This window comes from Peromyscus maniculatus, chromosome 23 (genome assembly GCF_049852395.1).
Source record: "Peromyscus maniculatus bairdii isolate BWxNUB_F1_BW_parent chromosome 23, HU_Pman_BW_mat_3.1, whole genome shotgun sequence".
Taxonomy (NCBI): domain Eukaryota; kingdom Metazoa; phylum Chordata; class Mammalia; order Rodentia; family Cricetidae; genus Peromyscus; species Peromyscus maniculatus.
Window position 1 is genome coordinate 35,571,168 of NC_134874.1, and position 9,386 is coordinate 35,580,553.

Consider the following 9,386-nt stretch of genomic DNA (forward strand, 5'->3'; position numbering starts at 1 on the left):
AAAAAAGAAAAAAAAACAAAATTTAAATATAATCTAACTGAATCTCATTATCCCATGTTTAGTTGCTATCCCTTTGGGCCTGCTCTTTTCTCAAGGAAAACTGAAGAGCAGTGGATCTGGTGGAGAGAGCAGGTGAGGGGCAACTGGGAGGAGTGGAGAGAGGGGAGGATGCAGTCAGGATGTAGTGTACAAAAGAAGAATAAATATCAAGAAAATTGAAAAACATTAATATAAATATGAAGCAGCAAATCTAAATCCCAGGACCCAAAACTAACAAACTGGAAATCAACTTGTCCAATCTCAACAACCAGCAGCAATGATCCGCAGTATTTCAGTAGTCCATAAAACTGAGGGAAGGTACACTTTCAAGCACATTTCATGAAAGAAATATTACCCCAATTTCCAAACCATATAAGACATTTCAAAAAGATCCTAGTATCAGCCAATATCCTTGACTGACAGATTGGAAAAAACCTGAATGAGAATAATTGATAGCTCACCTCAAATTCAACACGATATTAATAAGACAAGACTTCATGATCAAGATGTCTTTTACCAGGAACCCTCAAGATTTGTCCACAGACACAAATTGCCAAAGGGCATAGCATACATACCACACTGAGGTAAGTCCTAAATCAGACATCAGTGGAATGGAGTGCCTAATTCAGGAAAAACTTGGAATTAGTGAAAGTGTTACTATAAACATGCCAGTTCCACAAACACAAGTGTCACATTTGTTCACTGCAGGTCATGTGCAGGCAGGGGGATAGCCTTTGTATAAGGGGTCCAATTCAATAGGACTTGTCCCTTTGACAAAGTACTTGTCCAATTCAATGGGTTGGGAAGTAAAATGTAGCAGATAAATATGATCAAAATAGAGTACATCCAGATATCATTCATGATCAAATTCCTCATCCTCTGAATTTATTATATAACAATAAATTTGTAAAATACACAAGAACACTGCCAAAAATGGCAAAGAAAAGAAGGTGATAGAAGTAAAATTAGTTGAGATGAAAAAAAAGGAATTATAGAAAAAAAATACTACCCAAACCAATAATGTAAATAAAGAAATAGTTAAATACAATTGACAAAATCCCAAACTGAGAACTTGGGAATCAAACTCACTATGTCCAGATCCAACAGGTCAGGGAAAAGTTCAAGTATATGGGAAACAACAGAGTCCAACTGCTCTCCCACCAACCAACAGATTTTCCGAAGTACAGACAAAACCCAGCCTCAGGCAGTGCCTTTTCATTGGCTAGTATCTAGCATACATCACAAGGATTCCGTGTGATGTCACATGCTATGGACTAATCAAGGCTCAGTAAAAAACCACAGTGATTTTTTAAAAATTATTTTCTGTTAAATTATTAATTTTTTTTCCATTGACGTTCTTGTTCCCAAGGAAAATGCCCTTAGCAGAGAGGGCTGCTATCCTTCCCAACCCCACTCCTGTTACTTTCCCAGAAGCCAAGACAGGTTCATTGCTGTCACACAGTCACACATTGAACATATCTCTCCCATCCACCCTGTGAATATAATCAATGAGCTCTTCAAGTAGCCTAAATTCCAGATCCCATCCTCTGTCATGTAGCATAGGTCTCATATTAACCAAGCCTGCTTCTTGATGTTGAAGCAACTCCTTTCCCCTCAGACACCATGAAGTTAATGGACACACACTTTGTCTGGTGGGAATTAAACTCCTTCAGACACCCACAGAGTGTCCAGACCATCTTCACTAATGACCATTTGTCTGAAAGGAAGATCTGTCCATGAATCACTGTCCTTCTGTAAGCTCTGGCCATTCCCTCCTTCCCCTGATAAAAAATAAAAATACATCCAAGAAGGAGGGAAATAATAAGCCAAAGGGAAAATTAAAGTCTAGGAAATAAAACTAGACAAACACTCTGAGTACTGAGTATCAAGAAAGACTCATACAGTAACCAGGACAATTCACCGATGAATTCTATCATCTCAACATAAAACAGCAATGTTCTCCAGATATTTCAGTATCCTATAAGTCTGAGGGAAAGAACATTTTCAAATTTTTTCTCATCAAAGATGCATTACCCTTATTCTTACACCAAGGAAATAAAATGTAAAAGGGGGCCACTGTCAGGCAATATCCTGGACTAACAGATTATAAAAATCCTTAATAAGTGCCGGGCGTGGTGGCGCACGCCTTTAATCCCAGCACTCGGGAGGCAGAGCCAGGCGGATCTCTGTGAGTTCGAGGCCAGCCTGGGCTACCAAGTGAGCTCCAGGAAAGGCGCAAAGCTACACAGAGAAACCCTGTCTCGAAAAAACCAAAAAAAAAAAAAAAAAAAAAAAAAAAAAAAAATCCTTAATAAGAGATAGCTCACACCAAATTCAACAACACATTAAGACCATACTTCAAGATCACCCAGGAACATTAGGATTCGTCCACCCATACAAATTGACACAAAGCAGAACACACACACAACACTCAGGTAAGACCTATAATCGGACATCAAAGGAATGAAATGCCTTTTTCAGGAAAACATTTGGAACTAGAGAAAATGTTACTTCAAATGTTCCAGTTCCACAAATATCAGTGTCACATTTTGTTTCCTAGGGATTCTGAACAAGCAGAGAGAAGAACCTTAGATCATTTGGAAGTACTTGTCACATTCAATGTGTGGGTAAGTGAAATAGAGCATGTAAATATAGTCAAAATGCAAAATAGTCACATATGGGAAGTCATGATTAAATTCCTCATGCTATAGAGATAATATATACCACTATATGTGTAAATTCCACAAGAACAAAGGCAAAAATGATAAAGAAAGAATGAGGTGAAATAAGGAAAAAGCATTTACAGGCACAAATCAAAACCCAAACCAAAGATGTAAATAAAGCAATGAATAGATACCAAATAGATACAAAAGCCCAAACTGAAAGCCTGGGAAATATACTCACTAAGTCGAGATCCGACAGGCTTTGAAAAGTCCAAATTTAGCAGAAGCAACTGAATCCAACTGCTCTCCCACCAACCAACCGCTTCTTTGAAGTACAAAGACAAAACCCAGCCCTAGGTGGCGCTCTTTTATTGGCTGATATCTAGCTTACATCACTTGGACTCCATGTGATGTCACATGCAATGGTCCAATCAAGGCTTGGCAAAATCCATAGTGATTTTTTTTTCTCTCACATTTTTGTGTCAAGCCACTCTACTAGTAATTTTTTCCTGGTTATGATCTAATAGTTGGCAAAGATCTACTTACAGGTTTATTTAACTTCAGATATAGAAACACAAGTCAACCCAATGGGAGGAAATAATGGCATGGATATCAGCAGAGTTGTCCTGTTGGTTATATGGCATTTGTCATCCCAATATTCTTCTGACTTTCCTTGACCTATCCAAGTAGTACTAATGCAATCTCAAGCATGTGTCTCTAGTCAGAGTGTCAAGTTACATTTAAGGTGCCCTGAGAGATACAGTCATCTGTGGTTCTTTCTTCTTGACTTTAGCCAGTGTATCTGCATGTGAACAGGCCAATATTCATGCCTGTCTATTGGACCACCTGACACACACAAACTCAATGAGTGTGATCCCCAGGCTCCTTCGTATTTGACACTTCCATAAACTGTCCAGTGGGCCCCTAATAATAGTACTCTACGAATTGTGAATAAATGGAGTCCCTGTGTTCACAAATCTAGTCTGCCTTGAAGACTGTCACAGGAAATTTCTCCACTAGGTTGACACACACCAACAACACATGTCTCTCATTTGAAATGGAACGCCAGTCTTTCAGAAACAGTGCTCTTTGTTCAGATGCCGTATCCTCTGTGGGTCCTCCCATCTACTATCGCCTGGTCTCCATGTGGGACGAGTGAACTGTTCCCTTCCTTTCTCCACATTGCCTTTCTGGTTTCCTCTTTATATGGGTCCTTACTCCTTTGTGGATTCCAGTGTTCTTCCTTTCTTGCATGCCAAAGAATGAACTCCCCCTTTGTTACCCTGAAACTTTATACTCATCTAGTACCATGGAAATACTGTCTAAACTTCTGTCCACACTGAGACTTCTCAGCTTTATAATTTTTATTTTTTAAGATTATAAATGTGAGTCCAGCATTATTACCCATTGTCTTTAGGCTGATGAGTTCCAAATTTCTTTTTAGATTGTGATATCACACACAATGAAGAATTTAATTTTTAATCAAACAGGTGTTATATTCCAAACTGTGAAAATAGTGATGTCAAAGTTAAGTAATGCAAAAAGATGCTTCTATTCAGAGCAGGTGGTGTCTAACACTGAGACAAGCCATTGGCCAAGGTACATGGAATACAAGTGGATAATGATCAGCCTTAGGGACATTGATATCTTATCACCTCCTCACCAGTTCATGGATCACTGTGGAGGAGTAGAAAGATTCTAGGGGACAGACAGTGTTGATTACTTCTAGGAAACAGTGTCCTCTGTACACAACACGGCAGCTGAGTTATGAACTCACATTAAGTGTGACAGCATGCATAAACCTAGTGCAAGCACACAGGGAACCACATTCCTACATTGAGATTGGAGGTAGCCATGAAGACCTATCCCTAGCAGAGGAGTAATTGGCATTTGACACATGCATGGGGAGAAGTAGTATGAAATTTCATCTATAGTTATACCCTGGGTTACTCCACTATGTTACAATGGAATGCAGTCCAAACATATATGTGGACAGGACTCATTTTACTCAATGGTTGAAAACTAGGACAGAAAGTTTAAGGGATACAGACAGTTGTTAGAGCTAAGGTAACTGAGGGGAAGGGACTGAGTGCAAATCTTAAAAGAAATAATAACAAGAAATAAGTTATTCCGTGATCTTGGGTCAAACCTGGTGATTTAAAGCTGTAGGAAGTTTATGACAAAGCTCCTGGATTGACAAAGAGTTGTATAATACTAAACAGAAAACTTAAGCTGTGCACAGTGATAATATTTGGGGTCCCTTCAGTTTAAAGAGCACCCATAGAAGACTATAAATGAGAATATGACAATTCCTTTGGAATGTATTTGACTGAAAAGGCTGATGAGATGGATCCCTGCTAGAAAGTGATCAAATACAGACATATTCCCATGGATTATCACAAAGAGACTACTGTAACTATAACCCAAAGCAACAGGGTACAGTTTAAGATGGTGGCAGGGCATACTAGAATTTTAAAAATGGTTCTGTGTTGCAGGAAGTAAAGAGTTGCAAACTTGAGGGGCCCAAGGAAGTGTGCGTCAAGGTTTCCGACTTAACTGACCAGTGTTGTAAGGCATGCCCTTAGTCCTGTGAGGAGGGAGGGCCTCAGAGGATATTGCATCTGGGACATCTTTTGCTGAGGAAAGTCATATGCATGGTGTGGAGTTGAACCCACATTGTGTGTTATATAGCAAACAGACCTGATGTTAAGGGATGGTGCATTGTGGATCATATCATCTCAATACTACACTTAGATGTGATGTTGGGTGTGTGTCTGAAGTTGGGGATATTTTTATTTATGGCTGCTGTTCTTTCTCTAATTCAGTTGATTGTGATACTGAGGTTCTGGTTATACAAGGAGATTGTAGGATTTTGAAGAGTTTTGGCCTATATGGTGAAAGTAGGTCATTATTCACAGACTTTTGAGGGTTCTACCTACCTCAGGTTCTGGCCTCCAGTTCAGGTTCCTTGTACTCTGTAAAGAGTTGATACACTCAAATCTCATCACCTGCAGCTCTCCTGAATCCTACAATGTCTGCTCTTTAATACTGATGATATCTCTTAAAAACAAGGAATCAAAATATGCCTATCTGCCATTACATTTTCATTTCAGGTAATTTTTCTCACAGGGAACAGAGAAGTAAATTTTAAAAATGATGAGCAACTATTTGTCCAGAAATCAATATAAATAAGTTCTTATATATATAAACTGATATGTATTTTTAGATTCTGTTAGAATATTGGAATACTAGAACTGGAGAGGTGTGTTTTAAAGAAGTTTTAGGTTAAAGTGTGGGGTCTGAGTGTGTAAATGTCTTTTTTGTACCTTATGTCTCTCTCCACAGTACTTGTTGTTGTTACTTTAAGAATTAAACTGAACATTGCTTATTTTAATAAATTTTGATCTAGAGTCAAAGCTATCTTTTGGGAGGTAATCTGTCGAGGTTTGTTTTCCACCATCAAGTATCTATTACATTTTAAAGAAAGAGCATGAGTTCTGAAGACTAGATAGTTATAGCTATAGTTTTCCATGATAACAAATGCAGAAAAGAACCTCACTAAAGAGGTGTAAGTGTACAAGTCTGAAAGACATCAAAAGACAGTTTTCAGTTGGTAATACAAGTTAGTGTAGGAAATTAATTAGATACAACATTTTGGACTCACTAAAATAGGATAAATAATGGAGCTCTTCGTCTGAATTTGTCAAATGTCAATGGACTGGACATTGTTAATGTAATTCTTGACTGTACGTATTGTATATACTTATTGTATATAGTTTTTCTTATATTAGCTATATCCCCTCTTATGATTTTAGACAAAAATGTGGAAATGTGGTGATATATTGTGCACCCTAATAAAATTTACCTGAAGGTCAGAGAACAGAACAAGCCACTAGATTAAACATAGATGCCAGACAGTGGAGGCACATACCTTTAATCCCAGCCCTTCTAAGGCAGAGATTATCTGGATGTCTGTGAGTTCAAAGCCACCCTGGACTACATAAGATTGACTCAATCTAGGAGATAAACAGAGTCAAACAGTGGTGGCCTTTTTGGTTGAGGAAGCTCATTCAACCTGAATCCTATCAGCGAAGGACTTTTCAGGTTGAGGAGTCCTAGAGGTAAGACCTGGCAGTGGCTTGTTCTTTTGTCCCTCTGATCTTCTGACAAAGATTAGTGTGGTACAAAATATATCATGAATGAGCTCACTTTAAAGAATTTCCACCTGGGTAGTGGTGGCTCATGCCTTTAATCCCAGCACTCAGGAGGCAGAAGCAGGTGGATCTCAGAGAGTTTGAGACCTGCCTTGTCTACAAAGCAAGTTCCAGCACAGCCAGGGCTGTTACACATGGAAACCCTGTTTCAAAACAAACAAACATAAAAAGACAATTTCCTCTTCTCTTATGACCAATTTTTTGTTACTTCTTTTTCAGTTAATCACTGCAGAAACTTAAACCTGCTCAGGAAATGAAAGGAAAATTTTGTTTCTCCCATGAGGTCTCACAGGATTCACCAAGGACACTGAAGGGCAGGCCATATGCGCGGCAGTAGATGGCAACACAAAATGAACTCAGCGGGGAATGATGACTTTTTCTATTTGTTTCCTATTCTGGATTATTTTTATTGACTTATTTATTTTACATGTCTGTGTGTTTTTAATGAGAGGGCAAGAGAAAAGATGTATTTTGGGGTAGATAGGAAGGTGAAGGAGATCTGGGAGGAGCAGGGGAAGGAAAACCCTGATAACAATATAGTGTATGGAAAAAAACTATTTTCAATAAACAACAAAATTAAAAAATAAAATCAATGATATCTTGGAAGTTTTAGGGCTCATAATACTCTGTTCTTGCAAAATTTACCTTACACAACAGTTGCTTAGATATAATGGTTTCCAATTATATTTTTTATCTTTCCTTTTCATTTATGGAAAATATCTTTTTTCTTACATGATATATCGTAATTACAGTTTCCCCACTCTGTTCTTCTCCACGTTCCTCCACATCACTCCTCCTGCTCTGATCTAACAACATTCTATCTGTCATTAGAAAACTTAGGCTTCTAAAAATATTTATAAAATATAACATAACATGGCAGTATATCAAACAAAAACTAGCACATCAGAATAGTAGAAAACTACCACACAAGAGGAAAATTGCCCAAGAGAGCACACAAAAAACAGATATAGACACAGAGACCCACTTGTTCATGCTCTCAGGAATCTCATAAAACCACTAAAAAAGAAGCCATAATATATATACAAAATACATAATAAAATACAAAGAGAAAAAATGAAAAGCCTGACAGGGCATTATGACACAAGGATGCTCCAAAGACACCATTGAGTTTCTTTTCTGTTGGCAAACTAGTGTTAGTTTTGTATCCTATACTTAGAAGGAGCTTTTGTTTCTTTAGTGAGACTCTCTTGGAAAAAATTAGACTTTCCATTTGCAATTGCTTAGCAATTGGAAACAGCTACTGGGTTAGGAATGGAGGAATGTGAACACATCCACTTTCGCCCCATCAGGTACAGACCAGTGCAGGCCCTGTGCATGTTGCCACAGTCTCTGTGAGATGACTTGTGTACCTATCTTGTTGATGTAGAGGGCCTTGTTCTTCTAGTGTCCTCTAGTCCTTCTCCCTCCAACACTCTTTCTGCCTCATCTACCACAGTGATCCCTACATCCTGACGGGAGGGGTTAGAGGGAGACATAACATTCAGGGCTGAGAGTTCCAAGGTCTATCATTCTCAGCATAATGTCCGACTGTGGGTCTCTCTATTTGCTCTCATCTGCTGCAGGAGGAAGCTTCTCTGACAGTGGTTGAGGAAGGCACTGATCTATTCCAGAATGTCATTTGGAGTCATCTTATTGCTATGGCCTTTTAATAGAACAATGGTATTTGGTTTTACCCTCCTCCCTTGTTCCGTTTACTTTCAGGTGTTTGGCACACACACAAAAGTGTCAGGTGTGTTTTCCATGGAGTGGACCTAAAGTCAAATCAGATGTTGACTGATTACGCCCTCAAAATCTATGCCACAGTTGCACTAGCTTATACTGCAGGCAAGACACGTGTGTGTGTGTGTGTGTGTGTGTGTGTGTGTGTGTGTGTGTGTGCCTACCTTTCCATGTGTTCTACAAACTTTAACTAGTTTTGTTGTTGTTTGTTTTATTTTGTTCTGGTTGGGTGTTTTTCCTGTTTGTTTCCTAAAGAAAGAGAAAAAGGGGTCAGGGAGTTGGTTGGTTGGCTTTAAGGAGGATCTGGGAGGAGATGAGGGAAGGCAAACCATGATAACAACTTATCGTATGAGAAAATATATTTATAAAAGTCACCCTGATGAACCCATTCACAAAGATAGACTCTGGCTTGTTTTCAGTTTACCTGTAGTGATTGACATAAGTTATCTTCTACCTTATTCTTGAAAGTTTACAGCTTGTAAACTACAAAAAACTTGACAAACGACAAGATACAAGGCAGACAACACATATTGTCTTACATTTTATGCAAATGTACACTGCACATGAAATAAGAAGAGTCACAAATGTTGTTCCCAAAGAATTACATATCTCTTAAGCAATACTGATAAATATGGAGAAATGAGTACTCATAAATACGCAGGAGTTACACAATAAAAAAATAGAGTCATTTATCAAAATTGAAAAATTGTGAGTGAGTGAGTAGAAAAGC